Source organism: Eubalaena glacialis, chromosome 1, assembly GCF_028564815.1.
Source record: "Eubalaena glacialis isolate mEubGla1 chromosome 1, mEubGla1.1.hap2.+ XY, whole genome shotgun sequence".
In the NCBI taxonomy this organism is placed as follows: Eukaryota; Metazoa; Chordata; class Mammalia; order Artiodactyla; family Balaenidae; genus Eubalaena; species Eubalaena glacialis.
The window spans coordinates 92,948,596-92,967,750 of record NC_083716.1 but is presented as its reverse complement, the minus strand read 5'-3'; the positions used below and the strand labels follow the sequence as shown (position 1 = coordinate 92,967,750).

The 19,155-nt window shown below is 72.6% G+C and overlaps 6 non-coding genes and 12 pseudogenes across 6 annotated transcripts; all 18 read right to left on the bottom strand.

Annotated features, from left to right (window-relative positions):
- Window positions 1-685: 685 nt before the first annotated feature.
- Window positions 686-804, bottom strand: LOC133105235 (5S ribosomal RNA; annotated as a pseudogene).
- Window positions 805-1,721: 917 nt separating this feature from the next.
- On the bottom strand, window positions 1,722-1,840 carry LOC133080964 (5S ribosomal RNA). Its single transcript, XR_009698646.1, has one exon. It is a non-coding gene; the product is annotated as a 5S ribosomal RNA (ribosomal RNA).
- A 910-nt stretch (window positions 1,841-2,750) lies between these two features.
- On the bottom strand, window positions 2,751-2,869 carry LOC133076664 (5S ribosomal RNA; annotated as a pseudogene).
- Window positions 2,870-3,780: 911 nt separating this feature from the next.
- Window positions 3,781-3,899, bottom strand: LOC133105228 (5S ribosomal RNA; annotated as a pseudogene).
- A 917-nt stretch (window positions 3,900-4,816) lies between these two features.
- LOC133080957 (5S ribosomal RNA) lies at window positions 4,817-4,935 on the bottom strand. The gene has a single exon (XR_009698644.1). It is a non-coding gene; the product is annotated as a 5S ribosomal RNA (ribosomal RNA).
- A 910-nt stretch (window positions 4,936-5,845) lies between these two features.
- Window positions 5,846-5,964, bottom strand: LOC133076661 (5S ribosomal RNA; annotated as a pseudogene).
- Window positions 5,965-6,875: 911 nt separating this feature from the next.
- On the bottom strand, window positions 6,876-6,994 carry LOC133105222 (5S ribosomal RNA; annotated as a pseudogene).
- A 917-nt stretch (window positions 6,995-7,911) lies between these two features.
- Window positions 7,912-8,030, bottom strand: LOC133080951 (5S ribosomal RNA). Its single transcript, XR_009698643.1, has one exon. It is a non-coding gene; the product is annotated as a 5S ribosomal RNA (ribosomal RNA).
- Window positions 8,031-8,940: 910 nt separating this feature from the next.
- LOC133076644 (5S ribosomal RNA) lies at window positions 8,941-9,059 on the bottom strand (annotated as a pseudogene).
- A 911-nt stretch (window positions 9,060-9,970) lies between these two features.
- LOC133105218 (5S ribosomal RNA) lies at window positions 9,971-10,089 on the bottom strand (annotated as a pseudogene).
- Window positions 10,090-11,006: 917 nt separating this feature from the next.
- On the bottom strand, window positions 11,007-11,125 carry LOC133080945 (5S ribosomal RNA). The gene has a single exon (XR_009698641.1). It is a non-coding gene; the product is annotated as a 5S ribosomal RNA (ribosomal RNA).
- Window positions 11,126-12,034: 909 nt separating this feature from the next.
- On the bottom strand, window positions 12,035-12,153 carry LOC133074743 (5S ribosomal RNA; annotated as a pseudogene).
- Window positions 12,154-13,064: 911 nt separating this feature from the next.
- Window positions 13,065-13,183, bottom strand: LOC133105214 (5S ribosomal RNA; annotated as a pseudogene).
- A 917-nt stretch (window positions 13,184-14,100) lies between these two features.
- On the bottom strand, window positions 14,101-14,219 carry LOC133080942 (5S ribosomal RNA). Its single transcript, XR_009698640.1, has one exon. It is a non-coding gene; the product is annotated as a 5S ribosomal RNA (ribosomal RNA).
- A 910-nt stretch (window positions 14,220-15,129) lies between these two features.
- On the bottom strand, window positions 15,130-15,248 carry LOC133076637 (5S ribosomal RNA; annotated as a pseudogene).
- A 911-nt stretch (window positions 15,249-16,159) lies between these two features.
- On the bottom strand, window positions 16,160-16,278 carry LOC133105209 (5S ribosomal RNA; annotated as a pseudogene).
- A 917-nt stretch (window positions 16,279-17,195) lies between these two features.
- Window positions 17,196-17,314, bottom strand: LOC133080939 (5S ribosomal RNA). Its single transcript, XR_009698638.1, has one exon. It is a non-coding gene; the product is annotated as a 5S ribosomal RNA (ribosomal RNA).
- A 910-nt stretch (window positions 17,315-18,224) lies between these two features.
- Window positions 18,225-18,343, bottom strand: LOC133076633 (5S ribosomal RNA; annotated as a pseudogene).
- Between the last annotated feature and the right edge of the window lie 812 nt (window positions 18,344-19,155).

Genomic DNA, 19,155 nt, shown 5'->3' with positions numbered 1-19,155 from the left:
TCAACGCTCACAGGACTTGGCCCCGGAGGCTTAAGGGCCTGTGGCCCTCGGTCCCTTGTGCATTCCCCACCCTGTCAATCCACACAGTGCTAGGCGCAGCCCAGCCACGGCCTGGCCGGCCCTCCTGCCCGACGGCAGTCGGCCCTTAACCCACTGGGAGCCACCATTGAGCCGGCACGGCCCCTTAGCCCCAGCAAGGCCACCCTTGCCCCCACGCCACCCGCCGAGCACAGGACCCGGCGCCTGGTGTCTAGCCAGCCCAGCGAACCGGTCCCAGCCCCCGCCCCCGCTCCCGCCCCCGGCCGTGGCGAAACGGCGGAGGGTGGGCTTTTTCCGGAGGGAGCTGTGGAGATACACACGGGCAGACAGGGGGCTGCGGCGCGGCTGGGCTCCGGTGGGGGCGGCCAAGTGCAGGTCGAGGGCTTCGTGGGCCGCACGGACGGCACCCCGGCCTGCGGCGGAGTCTGGGTCCGGGCCAGCCACCACGGGAGCGGCTGGGGTGGCGGCTGCCTTCCAGGGCCGCCTTCTGGCCGCCTGGCCGGCCAGGCCGGCGCGGAGCGCCCCCTCTGGCGCGCTGTGGTGGGAGGGGCCGGAGGAGGTGGGGCCTGCAGCGCTGCTCGGCGGGGGCGGGGGCGGCGGCGGAGGCGGCGGGCGACTAAAGGAGAAGGCGGAGCGGGAGGCAAAAAGCCTACAGCACCCGGTATTCCCAGGCGGTCTCCCATCCAAGTACTAACCAGGCCCGACCCTGCTTAGCTTCCGCGATCAGACGAGATGGGGCACGTTCAGGGTGGTATGGCCTTAGAGGGCAGCCGGGGCCACGGGGTGCCTCTTGAGGCTTTGCTTCGCTGGTGCTGGCGACTTGCTCCCTGCTCGGCGGTCAGCCCTCTTCAGCAAGGCCCTGCCGCCCGCCCAGGCTGGCGACAGGAGGCCTCAGGCACCCAGGGGTTGCATAGTCAAGGGCGACCTCGCAGCTCAGGTCAGGCGGGATCCTCCAGGCCCGTAGGTGCTTGGCGCTCCGCCCCAGGTCCCGCTTGATGCTCACAAGGACGTGGCCCCGGAGGCTTAATGTCCCTTGGCCCTAGGTCCCTCGGGCATTACCAACCCTGTCCACTCACGCAGTGCTAGGCACAACCTAGCCGTGGCCGGGCCGGCCCTCCTGCCCGACGGCAGTTGCCCCGAATCCACTGGGAGCCACCATTGTGTTGGCATGGCCCATTACAGCCAGCAAGGCCACACTTGCATCCACGCCAACTGCCGAGCACTGTTCCCGGTGCCTAGTGGTCGGCCGGTTCGGAGAACGAGTCCTGGCCCACGACCCCGCTCCCGCACTCGGCCGTGGCGAAACGGCGGAGGGGGGGCTTTTTCCGGAGGGAGCTGTGGAGAGACACACCGGCAGATAGGTGGCTGCGCCGGGGCTGGGCGCTAGTGGGGGCGGCCAGGTGCAGGTCAAGGGGCTCGCGGGCCGCACGGCCGGCACCCGGGCCTGAGGCGGAGTCTGGGTTCAGGCCAGCCACCCCGGGAGCGGCTGGGATGCGGCTGCCTTCCAGGGCCGCCTTCTGGCCGCCTGGCCGGCCAGGCAGGCGGAGAGCGCCCCCTCTGGCGCGCTGTGGTGGGAGGGGCCGGAGGAGGTGGGGCCTGCAGCGGTGCCCGGCGGGGGCGGGGGCGGGGGCGGGGGCGGAGGCGGCGGGCGACTAAAGGAGAAGGCGGAGCGGGAGGCAAAAAGCCTACAGCACCCGGTATTCCCAGGCGGTCTCCCATCCAAGTACTAACCAGGCCCGACCCTGCTTAGCTTCCGAGATCAGACGAGATCGGGCGCGTTCAGGGTGGTATGGCCGTAGACGCAGGAGGGGCCCGCGCGGTGCCTCTTGAGGCCCAGCTTCGCTGGCGCCTGCGCCTTACCGCCATGCCGGCGGCCAGCCCTCTCCGGCAGGGCCCTGCCGCCCGCCCAGGCAGGCGACAGGAGGCCTCGGGGACCCGGGGGTGGCGGAGTGGTGGGCCACCTCGCAGCCCAGGGCGGGCGGGACGCTCCAGGCCCGTCGGCGCTTGGCGCCCCGCCGCAGATCCCGCTCGACGCTCACAGGGACGCGGCCCCGGAGGCTTCAGGGCCCGGCGGCCGCGGTCCCTTGGGCATCCCCCCCTGCCCGCCCACGCGGAGTTAGGCGCAGCCCGGCCACGGCCGGGCCGGCCCTCCGGCCGGGCAGCAGCTGGCCCGAAGCCACTGGGAGCCACCATGGAGTGGGCACGGCCCCTTAGCCCCAGCAAGGCCCCCCCTTGCCCCCACGCCGCCCGCCGAGCACAGGACCCCGGCCCTGGTGGCCGGCAGGCCCGGAGAAGCGGCCCCGGCCCCCGCCCCCGCTCCCGCCCCCGGCCGTGGCGAAACGGCGGAGGGGGGGGCTTTTTCCGGAGGGAGCTGTGGAGAGACACACGGGCAGACAGGGGGCTGCGGCGCGGCTGGGCTCCGGTGGGGGCGGCCAAGTGCAGGTCGAGGGCCTCGCGGGCCGCACGGACGGCACCCCGGCCTGCGGCGGAGTCTGGGTCCGGGCCAGCCACCACGGGAGCGGCTGGGGTGGCGGCTGCCTTCCAGGGCCGCATTCTGGCCGCATGTCCAGCCAGCTCGGCGGGGAGCGATCCCTCCGGCGCGCTGTGTTGGGAGGGACGTGAGGAGGTGAGGCCTGCAGCGGTGCTCAGCGGGGGCGGAGGCGGCCTCGGCCGCGGGCCACTAAATGTCAAGGCGGAGCGGGAGGCAAAAAAGCCTACAGCACTCGGTATTCCCATGTGGTCTCCCATCCAGGTACGAAACAGGCCAGACCCTGATTAGCTTCCGAGATCAGACGAGGTGTGGTGCGTTCAGGGAGGTGTGGCCGTAGAATGCAGCGGGGGCCACGGTGTGCCTCTTGAGGCTTAGCTTCGCTGGTGCTGGCGACTCACCGCCAGCCCGGCAGCCAACCCTCTCCGGCGCGGCCCTGCCGTCCGCCCAGGCAAGCGACAGGAGGCCTCGAGGGCCCGGGGGTGGTGGAGTTGTGGGCGACTTCGCAGCTCAGGTCAGGCGGGACCCTCCAGGCCTGTAGGCGCTTGGCCCTCCGCCCCAGAGCCGCTCAACGCTCACAGGACTTGGCCCCGGAGGCTTAAGGGCCTGTGGCCCTCGGTCCCTTGTGCATTCCCCACCCTGTCAATCCACACAGTGCTAGGCGCAGCCCAGCCACGGCCTGGCCGGCCCTCCTGCCCGACGGCAGTCGGCCCTTAACCCACTGGGAGCCACCATTGAGCCGGCACGGCCCCTTAGCCCCAGCAAGGCCACCCTTGCCCCCACGCCACCCGCCGAGCACAGGACCCGGCGCCTGGTGTCTAGCCAGCCCAGCGAACCGGTCCCAGCCCCCGCCCCCGCTCCCGCCCCCGGCCGTGGCGAAACGGCGGAGGGTGGGCTTTTTCCGGAGGGAGCTGTGGAGATACACACGGGCAGACAGGGGGCTGCGGCGCGGCTGGGCTCCGGTGGGGGCGGCCAAGTGCAGGTCGAGGGCTTCGTGGGCCGCACGGACGGCACCCCGGCCTGCGGCGGAGTCTGGGTCCGGGCCAGCCACCACGGGAGCGGCTGGGGTGGCGGCTGCCTTCCAGGGCCGCCTTCTGGCCGCCTGGCCGGCCAGGCCGGCGCGGAGTGCCCCCTCTGGCGCGCTGTGGTGGGAGGGGCCGGAGGAGGTGGGGCCTGCAGCGCTGCTCGGCGGGGGCGGGGGCGGCGGCGGAGGCGGCGGGCGACTAAAGGAGAAGGCGGAGCGGGAGGCAAAAAGCCTACAGCACCCGGTATTCCCAGGCGGTCTCCCATCCAAGTACTAACCAGGCCCGACCCTGCTTAGCTTCCGCGATCAGACGAGATGGGGCACGTTCAGGGTGGTATGGCCTTAGAGGGCAGCCGGGGCCACGGGGTGCCTCTTGAGGCTTTGCTTCGCTGGTGCTGGCGACTTGCTCCCTGCTCGGCGGTCAGCCCTCTTCAGCAAGGCCCTGCCGCCCGCCCAGGCTGGCGACAGGAGGCCTCAGGGACCCAGGGGTTGCATAGTCAAGGGCGACCTCGCAGCTCAGGTCAGGCGGGATCCTCCAGGCCCGTAGGTGCTTGGCGCTCCGCCCCAGGTCCCGCTTGATGCTCACAAGGACGTGGCCCCGGAGGCTTAATGTCCCTTGGCCCTAGGTCCCTCGGGCATTACCAACCCTGTCCACTCACGCAGTGCTAGGCACAACCTAGCCGTGGCCGGGCCGGCCCTCCTGCCCGACGGCAGTTGCCCCGAATCCACTGGGAGCCACCATTGTGTTGGCATGGCCCATTACAGCCAGCAAGGCCACACTTGCATCCACGCCAACTGCCGAGCACTGTTCCCGGTGCCTAGTGGTCGGCCGGTTCGGAGAACGAGTCCTGGCCCACGACCCCGCTCCCGCACTCGGCCGTGGCGAAACGGCGGAGGGGGGGCTTTTTCCGGAGGGAGCTGTGGAGAGACACACCGGCAGATAGGTGGCTGCGCCGGGGCTGGGCGCTAGTGGGGGCGGCCAGGTGCAGGTCAAGGGGCTCGCGGGCCGCACGGCCGGCACCCGGGCCTGAGGCGGAGTCTGGGTTCAGGCCAGCCACCCCGGGAGCGGCTGGGATGCGGCTGCCTTCCAGGGCCGCCTTCTGGCCGCCTGGCCGGCCAGGCAGGCGGAGAGCGCCCCCTCTGGCGCGCTGTGGTGGGAGGGGCCGGAGGAGGTGGGGCCTGCAGCGGTGCCCGGCGGGGGCGGGGGCGGGGGCGGGGGCGGAGGCGGCGGGCGACTAAAGGAGAAGGCGGAGCGGGAGGCAAAAAGCCTACAGCACCCGGTATTCCCAGGCGGTCTCCCATCCAAGTACTAACCAGGCCCGACCCTGCTTAGCTTCCGAGATCAGACGAGATCGGGCGCGTTCAGGGTGGTATGGCCGTAGACGCAGGAGGGGCCCGCGCGGTGCCTCTTGAGGCCCAGCTTCGCTGGCGCCTGCGCCTTACCGCCATGCCGGCGGCCAGCCCTCTCCGGCAGGGCCCTGCCGCCCGCCCAGGCAGGCGACAGGAGGCCTCGGGGACCCGGGGGTGGCGGAGTGGTGGGCCACCTCGCAGCCCAGGGCGGGCGGGACGCTCCAGGCCCGTCGGCGCTTGGCGCCCCGCCGCAGATCCCGCTCGACGCTCACAGGGACGCGGCCCCGGAGGCTTCAGGGCCCGGCGGCCGCGGTCCCTTGGGCATCCCCCCGTGCCCGCCCACGCGGAGTTAGGCGCAGCCCGGCCACGGCCGGGCCGGCCCTCCGGCCGGGCAGCAGCTGGCCCGAAGCCACTGGGAGCCACCATGGAGTGGGCACGGCCCCTTAGCCCCAGCAAGGCCCCCCCTTGCCCCCACGCCGCCCGCCGAGCACAGGACCCCGGCCCTGGTGGCCGGCAGGCCCGGAGAAGCGGCCCCGGCCCCCGCCCCCGCTCCCGCCCCCGGCCGTGGCGAAACGGCGGAGGGGGGGGCTTTTTCCGGAGGGAGCTGTGGAGAGACACACGGGCAGACAGGGGGCTGCGGCGCGGCTGGGCTCCGGTGGGGGCGGCCAAGTGCAGGTCGAGGGCCTCGCGGGCCGCACGGACGGCACCCCGGCCTGCGGCGGAGTCTGGGTCCGGGCCAGCCACCACGGGAGCGGCTGGGGTGGCGGCTGCCTTCCAGGGCCGCATTCTGGCCGCATGTCCAGCCAGCTCGGCGGGGAGCGATCCCTCCGGCGCGCTGTGTTGGGAGGGACGTGAGGAGGTGAGGCCTGCAGCGGTGCTCAGCGGGGGCGGAGGCGGCCTCGGCCGCGGGCCACTAAATGTCAAGGCGGAGCGGGAGGCAAAAAAGCCTACAGCACTCGGTATTCCCATGTGGTCTCCCATCCAGGTACGAAACAGGCCAGACCCTGATTAGCTTCCGAGATCAGACGAGGTGTGGTGCGTTCAGGGAGGTGTGGCCGTAGAATGCAGCGGGGGCCACGGTGTGCCTCTTGAGGCTTAGCTTCGCTGGTGCTGGCGACTCACCGCCAGCCCGGCAGCCAACCCTCTCCGGCGCGGCCCTGCCGTCCGCCCAGGCAAGCGACAGGAGGCCTCGAGGGCCCGGGGGTGGTGGAGTTGTGGGCGACTTCGCAGCTCAGGTCAGGCGGGACCCTCCAGGCCTGTAGGCGCTTGGCCCTCCGCCCCAGAGCCGCTCAACGCTCACAGGACTTGGCCCCGGAGGCTTAAGGGCCTGTGGCCCTCGGTCCCTTGTGCATTCCCCACCCTGTCAATCCACACAGTGCTAGGCGCAGCCCAGCCACGGCCTGGCCGGCCCTCCTGCCCGACGGCAGTCGGCCCTTAACCCACTGGGAGCCACCATTGAGCCGGCACGGCCCCTTAGCCCCAGCAAGGCCACCCTTGCCCCCACGCCACCCGCCGAGCACAGGACCCGGCGCCTGGTGTCTAGCCAGCCCAGCGAACCGGTCCCAGCCCCCGCCCCCGCTCCCGCCCCCGGCCGTGGCGAAACGGCGGAGGGTGGGCTTTTTCCGGAGGGAGCTGTGGAGATACACACGGGCAGACAGGGGGCTGCGGCGCGGCTGGGCTCCGGTGGGGGCGGCCAAGTGCAGGTCGAGGGCTTCGTGGGCCGCACGGACGGCACCCCGGCCTGCGGCGGAGTCTGGGTCCGGGCCAGCCACCACGGGAGCGGCTGGGGTGGCGGCTGCCTTCCAGGGCCGCCTTCTGGCCGCCTGGCCGGCCAGGCCGGCGCGGAGTGCCCCCTCTGGCGCGCTGTGGTGGGAGGGGCCGGAGGAGGTGGGGCCTGCAGCGCTGCTCGGCGGGGGCGGGGGCGGCGGCGGAGGCGGCGGGCGACTAAAGGAGAAGGCGGAGCGGGAGGCAAAAAGCCTACAGCACCCGGTATTCCCAGGCGGTCTCCCATCCAAGTACTAACCAGGCCCGACCCTGCTTAGCTTCCGCGATCAGACGAGATGGGGCACGTTCAGGGTGGTATGGCCTTAGAGGGCAGCCGGGGCCACGGGGTGCCTCTTGAGGCTTTGCTTCGCTGGTGCTGGCGACTTGCTCCCTGCTCGGCGGTCAGCCCTCTTCAGCAAGGCCCTGCCGCCCGCCCAGGCTGGCGACAGGAGGCCTCAGGGACCCAGGGGTTGCATAGTCAAGGGCGACCTCGCAGCTCAGGTCAGGCGGGATCCTCCAGGCCCGTAGGTGCTTGGCGCTCCGCCCCAGGTCCCGCTTGATGCTCACAAGGACGTGGCCCCGGAGGCTTAATGTCCCTTGGCCCTAGGTCCCTCGGGCATTACCAACCCTGTCCACTCACGCAGTGCTAGGCACAACCTAGCCGTGGCCGGGCCGGCCCTCCTGCCCGACGGCAGTTGCCCCGAATCCACTGGGAGCCACCATTGTGTTGGCATGGCCCATTACAGCCAGCAAGGCCACACTTGCATCCACGCCAACTGCCGAGCACTGTTCCCGGTGCCTAGTGGTCGGCCGGTTCGGAGAACGAGTCCTGGCCCACGACCCCGCTCCCGCACTCGGCCGTGGCGAAACGGCGGAGGGGGGGCTTTTTCCGGAGGGAGCTGTGGAGAGACACACCGGCAGATAGGTGGCTGCGCCGGGGCTGGGCGCTAGTGGGGGCGGCCAGGTGCAGGTCAAGGGGCTCGCGGGCCGCACGGCCGGCACCCGGGCCTGAGGCGGAGTCTGGGTTCAGGCCAGCCACCCCGGGAGCGGCTGGGATGCGGCTGCCTTCCAGGGCCGCCTTCTGGCCGCCTGGCCGGCCAGGCAGGCGGAGAGCGCCCCCTCTGGCGCGCTGTGGTGGGAGGGGCCGGAGGAGGTGGGGCCTGCAGCGGTGCCCGGCGGGGGCGGGGGCGGGGGCGGGGGCGGAGGCGGCGGGCGACTAAAGGAGAAGGCGGAGCGGGAGGCAAAAAGCCTACAGCACCCGGTATTCCCAGGCGGTCTCCCATCCAAGTACTAACCAGGCCCGACCCTGCTTAGCTTCCGAGATCAGACGAGATCGGGCGCGTTCAGGGTGGTATGGCCGTAGACGCAGGAGGGGCCCGCGCGGTGCCTCTTGAGGCCCAGCTTCGCTGGCGCCTGCGCCTTACCGCCATGCCGGCGGCCAGCCCTCTCCGGCAGGGCCCTGCCGCCCGCCCAGGCAGGCGACAGGAGGCCTCGGGGACCCGGGGGTGGCGGAGTGGTGGGCCACCTCGCAGCCCAGGGCGGGCGGGACGCTCCAGGCCCGTCGGCGCTTGGCGCCCCGCCGCAGATCCCGCTCGACGCTCACAGGGACGCGGCCCCGGAGGCTTCAGGGCCCGGCGGCCGCGGTCCCTTGGGCATCCCCCCCTGCCCGCCCACGCGGAGTTAGGCGCAGCCCGGCCACGGCCGGGCCGGCCCTCCGGCCGGGCAGCAGCTGGCCCGAAGCCACTGGGAGCCACCATGGAGTGGGCACGGCCCCTTAGCCCCAGCAAGGCCCCCCCTTGCCCCCACGCCGCCCGCCGAGCACAGGACCCCGGCCCTGGTGGCCGGCAGGCCCGGAGAAGCGGCCCCGGCCCCCGCCCCCGCTCCCGCCCCCGGCCGTGGCGAAACGGCGGAGGGGGGGGCTTTTTCCGGAGGGAGCTGTGGAGAGACACACGGGCAGACAGGGGGCTGCGGCGCGGCTGGGCTCCGGTGGGGGCGGCCAAGTGCAGGTCGAGGGCCTCGCGGGCCGCACGGACGGCACCCCGGCCTGCGGCGGAGTCTGGGTCCGGGCCAGCCACCACGGGAGCGGCTGGGGTGGCGGCTGCCTTCCAGGGCCGCATTCTGGCCGCATGTCCAGCCAGCTCGGTGGGGAGCGATCCCTCCGGCGCGCTGTGTTGGGAGGGACGTGAGGAGGTGAGGCCTGCAGCGGTGCTCAGCGGGGGCGGAGGCGGCCTCGGCCGCGGGCCACTAAATGTCAAGGCGGAGCGGGAGGCAAAAAAGCCTACAGCACTCGGTATTCCCATGTGGTCTCCCATCCAGGTACGAAACAGGCCAGACCCTGATTAGCTTCCGAGATCAGACGAGGTGTGGTGCGTTCAGGGAGGTGTGGCCGTAGAATGCAGCGGGGGCCACGGTGTGCCTCTTGAGGCTTAGCTTCGCTGGTGCTGGCGACTCACCGCCAGCCCGGCAGCCAACCCTCTCCGGCGCGGCCCTGCCGTCCGCCCAGGCAAGCGACAGGAGGCCTCGAGGGCCCGGGGGTGGTGGAGTTGTGGGCGACTTCGCAGCTCAGGTCAGGCGGGACCCTCCAGGCCTGTAGGCGCTTGGCCCTCCGCCCCAGAGCCGCTCAACGCTCACAGGACTTGGCCCCGGAGGCTTAAGGGCCTGTGGCCCTCGGTCCCTTGTGCATTCCCCACCCTGTCAATCCACACAGTGCTAGGCGCAGCCCAGCCACGGCCTGGCCGGCCCTCCTGCCCGACGGCAGTCGGCCCTTAACCCACTGGGAGCCACCATTGAGCCGGCACGGCCCCTTAGCCCCAGCAAGGCCACCCTTGCCCCCACGCCACCCGCCGAGCACAGGACCCGGCGCCTGGTGTCTAGCCAGCCCAGCGAACCGGTCCCAGCCCCCGCCCCCGCTCCCGCCCCCGTCCGTGGCGAAACGGCGGAGCGTGGGCTTTTTCCGGAGGGAGCTGTGGAGATACACACGGGCAGACAGGGGGCTGCGGCGCGGCTGGGCTCCGGTGGGGGCGGCCAAGTGCAGGTCGAGGGCTTCGTGGGCCGCACGGACGGCACCCCGGCCTGCGGCGGAGTCTGGGTCCGGGCCAGCCACCACGGGAGCGGCTGGGGTGGCGGCTGCCTTCCAGGGCCGCCTTCTGGCCGCCTGGCCGGCCAGGCCGGCGCGGAGTGCCCCCTCTGGCGCGCTGTGGTGGGAGGGGCCGGAGGAGGTGGGGCCTGCAGCGCTGCTCGGCGGGGGCGGGGGCGGCGGCGGAGGCGGCGGGCGACTAAAGGAGAAGGCGGAGCGGGAGGCAAAAAGCCTACAGCACCCGGTATTCCCAGGCGGTCTCCCATCCAAGTACTAACCAGGCCCGACCCTGCTTAGCTTCCGCGATCAGACGAGATGGGGCACGTTCAGGGTGGTATGGCCTTAGAGGGCAGCCGGGGCCACGGGGTGCCTCTTGAGGCTTTGCTTCGCTGGTGCTGGCGACTTGCTCCCTGCTCGGCGGTCAGCCCTCTTCAGCAAGGCCCTGCCGCCCGCCCAGGCTGGCGACAGGAGGCCTCAGGGACCCAGGGGTTGCATAGTCAAGGGCGACCTCGCAGCTCAGGTCAGGCGGGATCCTCCAGGCCCGTAGGTGCTTGGCGCTCCGCCCCAGGTCCCGCTTGATGCTCACAAGGACGTGGCCCCGGAGGCTTAATGTCCCTTGGCCCTAGGTCCCTCGGGCATTACCAACCCTGTCCACTCACGCAGTGCTAGGCACAACCTAGCCGTGGCCGGGCCGGCCCTCCTGCCCGACGGCAGTTGCCCCGAATCCACTGGGAGCCACCATTGTGTTGGCATGGCCCATTACAGCCAGCAAGGCCACACTTGCATCCACGCCAACTGCCGAGCACTGTTCCCGGTGCCTAGTGGTCGGCCGGTTCGGAGAACGAGTCCTGGCCCACGACCCCGCTCCCGCACTCGGCCGTGGCGAAACGGCGGAGGGGGGGCTTTTTCCGGAGGGAGCTGTGGAGAGACACACCGGCAGATAGGTGGCTGCGCCGGGGCTGGGCGCTAGTGGGGGCGGCCAGGTGCAGGTCAAGGGGCTCGCGGGCCGCACGGCCGGCACCCGGGCCTGAGGCGGAGTCTGGGTTCAGGCCAGCCACCCCGGGAGCGGCTGGGATGCGGCTGCCTTCCAGGGCCGCCTTCTGGCCGCCTGGCCGGCCAGGCAGGCGGAGAGCGCCCCCTCTGGCGCGCTGTGGTGGGAGGGGCCGGAGGAGGTGGGGCCTGCAGCGGTGCCCGGCGGGGGCGGGGGCGGGGGCGGGGGCGGAGGCGGCGGGCGACTAAAGGAGAAGGCGGAGCGGGAGGCAAAAAGCCTACAGCACCCGGTATTCCCAGGCGGTCTCCCATCCAAGTACTAACCAGGCCCGACCCTGCTTAGCTTCCGAGATCAGACGAGATCGGGCGCGTTCAGGGTGGTATGGCCGTAGACGCAGGAGGGGCCCGCGCGGTGCCTCTTGAGGCCCAGCTTCGCTGGCGCCTGCGCCTTACCGCCATGCCGGCGGCCAGCCCTCTCCGGCAGGGCCCTGCCGCCCGCCCAGGCAGGCGACAGGAGGCCTCGGGGACCCGGGGGTGGCGGAGTGGTGGGCCACCTCGCAGCCCAGGGCGGGCGGGACGCTCCAGGCCCGTCGGCGCTTGGCGCCCCGCCGCAGATCCCGCTCGACGCTCACAGGGACGCGGCCCCGGAGGCTTCAGGGCCCGGCGGCCGCGGTCCCTTGGGCATCCCCCCCTGCCCGCCCACGCGGAGTTAGGCGCAGCCCGGCCACGGCCGGGACGGCCCTCCGGCCGGGCAGCAGCTGGCCCGAAGCCACTGGGAGCCACCATGGAGTGGGCACGGCCCCTTAGCCCCAGCAAGGCCCCCCCTTGCCCCCACGCCGCCCGCCGAGCACAGGACCCCGGCCCTGGTGGCCGGCAGGCCCGGAGAAGCGGCCCCGGCCCCCGCCCCCGCTCCCGCCCCCGGCCGTGGCGAAACGGCGGAGGGGGGGCTTTTTCCGGAGGGAGCTGTGGAGAGACACACGGGCAGACAGGGGGCTGCGGCGCGGCTGGGCTCCGGTGGGGGCGGCCAAGTGCAGGTCGAGGGCCTCGCGGGCCGCACGGACGGCACCCCGGCCTGCGGCGGAGTCTGGGTCCGGGCCAGCCACCACGGGAGCGGCTGGGGTGGCGGCTGCCTTCCAGGGCCGCATTCTGGCCGCATGTCCAGCCAGCTCGGCGGGGAGCGATCCCTCCGGCGCGCTGTGTTGGGAGGGACGTGAGGAGGTGAGGCCTGCAGCGGTGCTCAGCGGGGGCGGAGGCGGCCTCGGCCGCGGGCCACTAAATGTCAAGGCGGAGCGGGAGGCAAAAAAGCCTACAGCACTCGGTATTCCCATGTGGTCTCCCATCCAGGTACGAAACAGGCCAGACCCTGATTAGCTTCCGAGATCAGACGAGATGTGGTGCGTTCAGGGAGGTGTGGCCGTAGAATGCAGCAGGGGCCACGGTGTGCCTCTTGAGGCTTAGCTTCGCTGGTGCTGGCGACTCACCGCCAGCCCGGCAGCCAACCCTCTCCGGCGCGGCCCTGCCGTCCGCCCAGGCAAGCGACAGGAGGCCTCGAGGGCCCGGGGGTGGTGGAGTTGTGGGCGACTTCGCAGCTCAGGTCAGGCGGGACCCTCCAGGCCTGTAGGCGCTTGGCCCTCCGCCCCAGAGCCGCTCAACGCTCACAGGACTTGGCCCCGGAGGCTTAAGGGCCTGTGGCCCTCGGTCCCTTGTGCATTCCCCACCCTGTCAATCCACACAGTGCTAGGCGCAGCCCAGCCACGGCCTGGCCGGCCCTCCTGCCCGACGGCAGTCGGCCCTTAACCCACTGGGAGCCACCATTGAGCCGGCACGGCCCCTTAGCCCCAGCAAGGCCACCCTTGCCCCCACGCCACCCGCCGAGCACAGGACCCGGCGCCTGGTGTCTAGCCAGCCCAGCGAACCGGTCCCAGCCCCCGCCCCCGCTCCCGCCCCTGGCCGTGGCGAAACGGCGGAGGGTGGGCTTTTTCCGGAGGGAGCTGTGGAGATACACACGGGCAGACAGGGGGCTGCGGCGCGGCTGGGCTCCGGTGGGGGCGGCCAAGTGCAGGTCGAGGGCTTCGTGGGCCGCACGGACGGCACCCCGGCCTGCGGCGGAGTCTGGGTCCGGGCCAGCCACCACGGGAGCGGCTGGGGTGGCGGCTGCCTTCCAGGGCCGCCTTCTGGCCGCCTGGCCGGCCAGGCCGGCGCGGAGCGCCCCCTCTGGCGCGCTGTGGTGGGAGGGGCCGGAGGAGGTGGGGCCTGCAGCGCTGCTCGGCGGGGGCGGGGGCGGCGGCGGAGGCGGCGGGCGACTAAAGGAGAAGGCGTAGCGGGAGGCAAAAAGCCTACAGCACCCGGTATTCCCAGGCGGTCTCCCATCCAAGTACTAACCAGGCCCGACCCTGCTTAGCTTCCGCGATCAGACGAGATGGGGCACGTTCAGGGTGGTATGGCCTTAGAGGGCAGCCGGGGCCACGGGGTGCCTCTTGAGGCTTTGCTTCGCTGGTGCTGGCGACTTGCTCCCTGCTCGGCGGTCAGCCCTCTTCAGCAAGGCCCTGCCGCCCGCCCAGGCTGGCGACAGGAGGCCTCAGGGACCCAGGGGTTGCATAGTCAAGGGCGACCTCGCAGCTCAGGTCAGGCGGGATCCTCCAGGCCCGTAGGTGCTTGGCGCTCCGCCCCAGGTCCCGCTTGATGCTCACAAGGATGTGGCCCCGGAGGCTTAATGTCCCTTGGCCCTAGGTCCCTCGGGCATTACCAACCCTGTCCACTCACGCAGTGCTAGGCACAACCTAGCCGTGGCCGGGCCGGCCCTCCTGCCCGACGGCAGTTGCCCCGAATCCACTGGGAGCCACCATTGTGTTGGCATGGCCCATTACAGCCAGCAAGGCCACACTTGCATCCACGCCAACTGCCGAGCACTGTTCCCGGTGCCTAGTGGTCGGCCGGTTCGGAGAACGAGTCCTGGCCCACGACCCCGCTCCCGCACTCGGCCGTGGCGAAACGGTGGAGGGGGGGCTTTTTCCGGAGGGAGCTGTGGAGAGACACACCGGCAGATAGGTGGCTGCGCCGGGGCTGGGCGCTAGTGGGGGCGGCCAGGTGCAGGTCAAGGGGCTCGCGGGCCGCACGGCCGGCACCCGGGCCTGAGGCGGAGTCTGGGTTCAGGCCAGCCACCCCGGGAGCGGCTGGGATGCGGCTGCCTTCCAGGGCCGCCTTCTGGCCGCCTGGCCGGCCAGGCAGGCGGAGAGCGCCCCCTCTGGCGCGCTGTGGTGGGAGGGGCCGGAGGAGGTGGGGCCTGCAGCGGTGCCCGGCGGGGGCGGGGGCGGGGGCGGGGGCGGAGGCGGCGGGCGACTAAAGGAGAAGGCGGAGCGGGAGGCAAAAAGCCTACAGCACCCGGTATTCCCAGGCGGTCTCCCATCCAAGTACTAACCAGGCCCGACCCTGCTTAGCTTCCGAGATCAGACGAGATCGGGCGCGTTCAGGGTGGTATGGCCGTAGACGCAGGAGGGGCCCGCGCGGTGCCTCTTGAGGCCCAGCTTCGCTGGCGCCTGCGCCTTACCGCCATGCCGGCGGCCAGCCCTCTCCGGCAGGGCCCTGCCGCCCGCCCAGGCAGGCGACAGGAGGCCTCGGGGACCCGGGGGTGGCGGAGTGGTGGGCCACCTCGCAGCCCAGGGCGGGCGGGACGCTCCAGGCCCGTCGGCGCTTGGCGCCCCGCCGCAGATCCCGCTCGACGCTCACAGGGACGCGGCCCCGGAGGCTTCAGGGCCCGGCGGCCGCGGTCCCTTGGGCATCCCCCCCTGCCCGCCCACGCGGAGTTAGGCGCAGCCCGGCCACGGCCGGGCCGGCCCTCCGGCCGGGCAGCAGCTGGCCCGAAGCCACTGGGAGCCACCATGGAGTGGGCACGGCCCCTTAGCCCCAGCAAGGCCCCCCCTTGCCCCCACGCCGCCCGCCGAGCACAGGACCCCGGCCCTGGTGGCCGGCAGGCCCGGAGAAGCGGCCCCGGCCCCCGCCCCCGCTCCCGCCCCCGGCCGTGGCGAAACGGCGGAGGGGGGGGCTTTTTCCGGAGGGAGCTGTGGAGAGACACACGGGCAGACAGGGGGCTGCGGCGCGGCTGGGCTCCGGTGGGGGCGGCCAAGTGCAGGTCGAGGGCCTCGCGGGCCGCACGGACGGCACCCCGGCCTGCGGCGGAGTCTGGGTCCGGGCCAGCCACCACGGGAGCGGCTGGGGTGGCGGCTGCCTTCCAGGGCCGCATTCTGGCCGCATGTCCAGCCAGCTCGGTGGGGAGCGATCCCTCCGGCGCGCTGTGTTGGGAGGGACGTGAGGAGGTGAGGCCTGCAGCGGTGCTCAGCGGGGGCGGAGGCGGCCTCGGCCGCGGGCCACTAAATGTCAAGGCGGAGCGGGAGGCAAAAAAGCCTACAGCACTCGGTATTCCCATGTGGTCTCCCATCCAGGTACGAAACAGGCCAGACCCTGATTAGCTTCCGAGATCAGACGAGGTGTGGTGCGTTCAGGGAGGTGTGGCCGTAGAATGCAGCGGGGGCCACGGTGTGCCTCTTGAGGCTTAGCTTCGCTGGTGCTGGCGACTCACCGCCAGCCCGGCAGCCAACCCTCTCCGGCGCGGCCCTGCCGTCCGCCCAGGCAAGCGACAGGAGGCCTCGAGGGCCCGGGGGTGGTGGAGTTGTGGGCGACTTCGCAGCTCAGGTCAGGCGGGACCCTCCAGGCCTGTAGGCGCTTGGCCCTCCGCCCCAGAGCCGCTCAACGCTCACAGGACTTGGCCCCGGAGGCTTAAGGGCCTGTGGCCCTCGGTCCCTTGTGCATTCCCCACCCTGTCAATCCACACAGTGCTAGGCGCAGCCCAGCCACGGCCTGGCCGGCCCTCCTGCCCGACGGCAGTCGGCCCTTAACCCACTGGGAGCCACCATTGAGCCGGCACGGCCCCTTAGCCCCAGCAAGGCCACCCTTGCCCCCACGCCACCCGCCGAGCACAGGACCCGGCGCCTGGTGTCTAGCCAGCCCAGCGAACCGGTCCCAGCCCCCGCCCCCGCTCCCGCCCCCGGCCGTGGCGAAACGGCGGAGGGTGGGCTTTTTCCGGAGGGAGCTGTGGAGATACACACGGGCAGACAGGGGGCTGCGGCGCGGCTGGGCTCCGGTGGGGGCGGCCAAGTGCAGGTCGAGGGCTTCGTGGGCCGCACGGACGGCACCCCGGCCTGCGGCGGAGTCTGGGTCCGGGCCAGCCACCACGGGAGCGGCTGGGGTGGCGGCTGCCTTCCAGGGCCGCCTTCTGGCCGCCTGGCCGGCCAGGCCGGCGCGGAGCGCCCCCTCTGGCGCGCTGTGGTGGGAGGGGCCGGAGGAGGTGGGGCCTGCAGCGCTGCTCGGCGGGGGCGGGGGCGGCGGCGGAGGCGGCGGGCGACTAAAGGAGAAGGCGGAGCGGGAGGCAAAAAGCCTACAGCACCCGGTATTCCCAGGCGGTCTCCCATCCAAGTACTAACCAGGCCCGACCCTGCTTAGCTTCCGCGATCAGACGAGATGGGGCACGTTCAGGGTGGTATGGCCTTAGAGGGCAGCCGGGGCCACGGGGTGCCTCTTGAGGCTTTGCTTCGCTGGTGCTGGCGACTTGCTCCCTGCTCGGCGGTCAGCCCTCTTCAGCAAGGCCCTGCCGCCCGCCCAGGCTGGCGACAGGAGGCCTCAGGGACCCAGGGGTTGCATAGTCAAGGGCGACCTCGCAGCTCAGGTCAGGCGGGATCCTCCAGGCCCGTAGGTGCTTGGCGCTCCGCCCCAGGTCCCGCTTGATGCTCACAAGGACGTGGCCCCGGAGGCTTAATGTCCCTTGGCCCTAGGTCCCTCGGGCATTACCAACCCTGTCCACTCACGCAGTGCTAGGCACAACCTAGCCGTGGCCGGGCCGGCCCTCCTGCCCGACGGCAGTTGCCCCGAATCCACTGGGAGCCACCATTGTGTTGGCATGGCCCATTACAGCCAGCAAGGCCACACTTGCATCCACGCCAACTGCCGAGCACTGTTCCCGGTGCCTAGTGGTCGGCCGGTTCGGAGAACGAGTCCTGGCCCACGACCCCGCTCCCGCACTCGGCCGTGGTGAAACGGCGGAGGGGGGGCTTTTTCCGGAGGGAGCTGTGGAGAGACACACCGGCAGATAGGTGGCTGCGCCGGGGCTGGGCGCTAGTGGGGGCGGCCAGGTGCAGGTCAAGGGGCTCGCGGGCCGCACGGCCGGCACCCGGGCCTGAGGCGGAGTCTGGGTTCAGGCCAGCCACCCCGGGAGCGGCTGGGATGCGGCTGCCTTCCAGGGCCGCCTTCTGGCCGCCTGGCCGGCCAGGCAGGCGGAGAGCGCCCCCTCTGGCGCGCTGTGGTGGGAGGGGCCGGAGGAGGTGGGGCCTGCAGCGGTGCCCGGCGGGGGCGGGGGCGGGGGCGGGGGCGGAGGCGGCGGGCGACTAAAGGAGAAGGCGGAGCGGGAGGCAAAAAGCCTACAGCACCCGGTATTCCCAGGCGGTCTCCCATCCAAGTACTAACCAGGCCCGACCCTGCTTAGCTTCCGAGATCAGACGAGATCGGGCGCGTTCAGGGTGGTATGGCCGTAGACGCAGGAGGGGCCCGCGCGGTGCCTCTTGAGGCCCAGCTTCGCTGGCGCCTGCGCCTTACCGCCATGCCGGCGGCCAGCCCTCTCCGGCAGGGCCCTGCCGCCCGCCCAGGCAGGCGACAGGAGGCCTCGGGGACCCGGGGGTGGCGGAGTGGTGGGCCACCTCGCAGCCCAGGGCGGGCGGGACGCTCCAGGCCCGTCGGCGCTTGGCGCCCCGCCGCAGATCCCGCTCGACGCTCACAGGGACGCGGCCCCGGAGGCTTCAGGGCCCGGCGGCCGCGGTCCCTTGGGCATCCCCCCCTGCCCGCCCACGCGGAGTTAGGCGCAGCCCGGCCACGGCCGGGCCGGCCCTCCGGCCGGGCAGCAGCTGGCCCGAAGCCACTGGGAGCCACCATGGAGTGGGCACGGCCCCTTAGCCCCAGCAAGGCCCCCCCTTGCCCCCACGCCGCCCGCCGAGCACAGGACCCCGGCCCTGGTGGCCGGCAGGCCCGGAGAAGCGGCCCCGGCCCCCGCCCCCGCTCCCGCCCCCGGCCGTGGCGAAACGGCGGAGGGGGGGGCTTTTTCCGGAGGGAGCTGTGGAGAGACACACGGGCAGACAGGGGGCTGCGGCGCGGCTGGGCTCCGGTGGGGGCGGCCAAGTGCAGGTCGAGGGCCTCGCGGGCCGCACGGACGGCACCCCGGCCTGCGGCGGAGTCTGGGTCCGGGCCAGCCACCACGGGAGCGGCTGGGGTGGCGGCTGCCTTCCAGGGCCGCATTCTGGCCGCATGTCCAGCCAGCTCGGCGGGGAGCGATCCCTCCGGCGCGCTGTGTTGGGAGGGACGTGAGGAGGTGAGGCCTGCAGCGGTGCTCAGCGGGGGCGGAGGCGGCCTCGGCCGCGGGCCACTAAATGTCAAGGCGGAGCGGGAGGCAAAAAAGCCTACAGCACTCGGTATTCCCATGTGGTCTCCCATCCAGGTACGAAACAGGCCAGACCCTGATTAGCTTCCGAGATCAGACGAGGTGTGGTGCGTTCAGGGAGGTGTGGCCGTAGAATGCAGCGGGGGCCACGGTGTGCCTCTTGAGGCTTAGCTTCGCTGGTGCTGGCGACTCACCGCCAGCCCGGCAGCCAACCCTCTCCGGCGCGGCCCTGCCGTCCGCCCAGGCAAGCGACAGGAGGCCTCGAGGGCCCGGGGGTGGTGGAGTTGTGGGCGACTTCGCAGCTCAGGTCAGGCGGGACCCTCCAGGCCTGTAGGCGCTTGGCCCTCCGCCCCAGAGCCGCTCAACGCTCACAGGACTTGGCCCCGGAGGCTTAAGGGCCTGTGGCCCTCGGTCCCTTGTGCATTCCCCACCCTGTCAATCCACACAGTGCTAGGCGCAGCCCAGCCACGGCCTGGCCGGCCCTCCTGCCCGACGGCAGTCGGCCCTTAACCCACTGGGAGCCACCATTGAGCCGGCATGGCCCCTTAGCCCCAGCAAGGCCACCCTTGCCCCCACGCCACCCGCCGAGCACAGGACCCGGCGCCTGGTGTCTAGCCAGCCCAGCGAACCGGTCCCAGCCCCCGCCCCCGCTCCCGCCCCCGGCCGTGGCGAAACGGCGGAGGGTGGGCTTTTTCCGGAGGGAGCTGTGGAGATACACACGGGCAGACAGGGGGCTGCGGCGCGGCTGGGCGCTAGTGGGGGCGGCCAGGTGCAGGTCAAGGGGCTCGCGGGCCGCACGGCCGGCACCCGGGCCTGAGGCGGAGTCTGGGTTCAGGCCAGCCACCCCGGGAGCGGCTGGGATGCGGCTGCCTTCCAGGGCCGCCTTCTGGCCGCCTGGCCGGCCAGGCAGGCGGAGAGCGCCCCCTCTGGCGCGCTGTGGTGGGAGG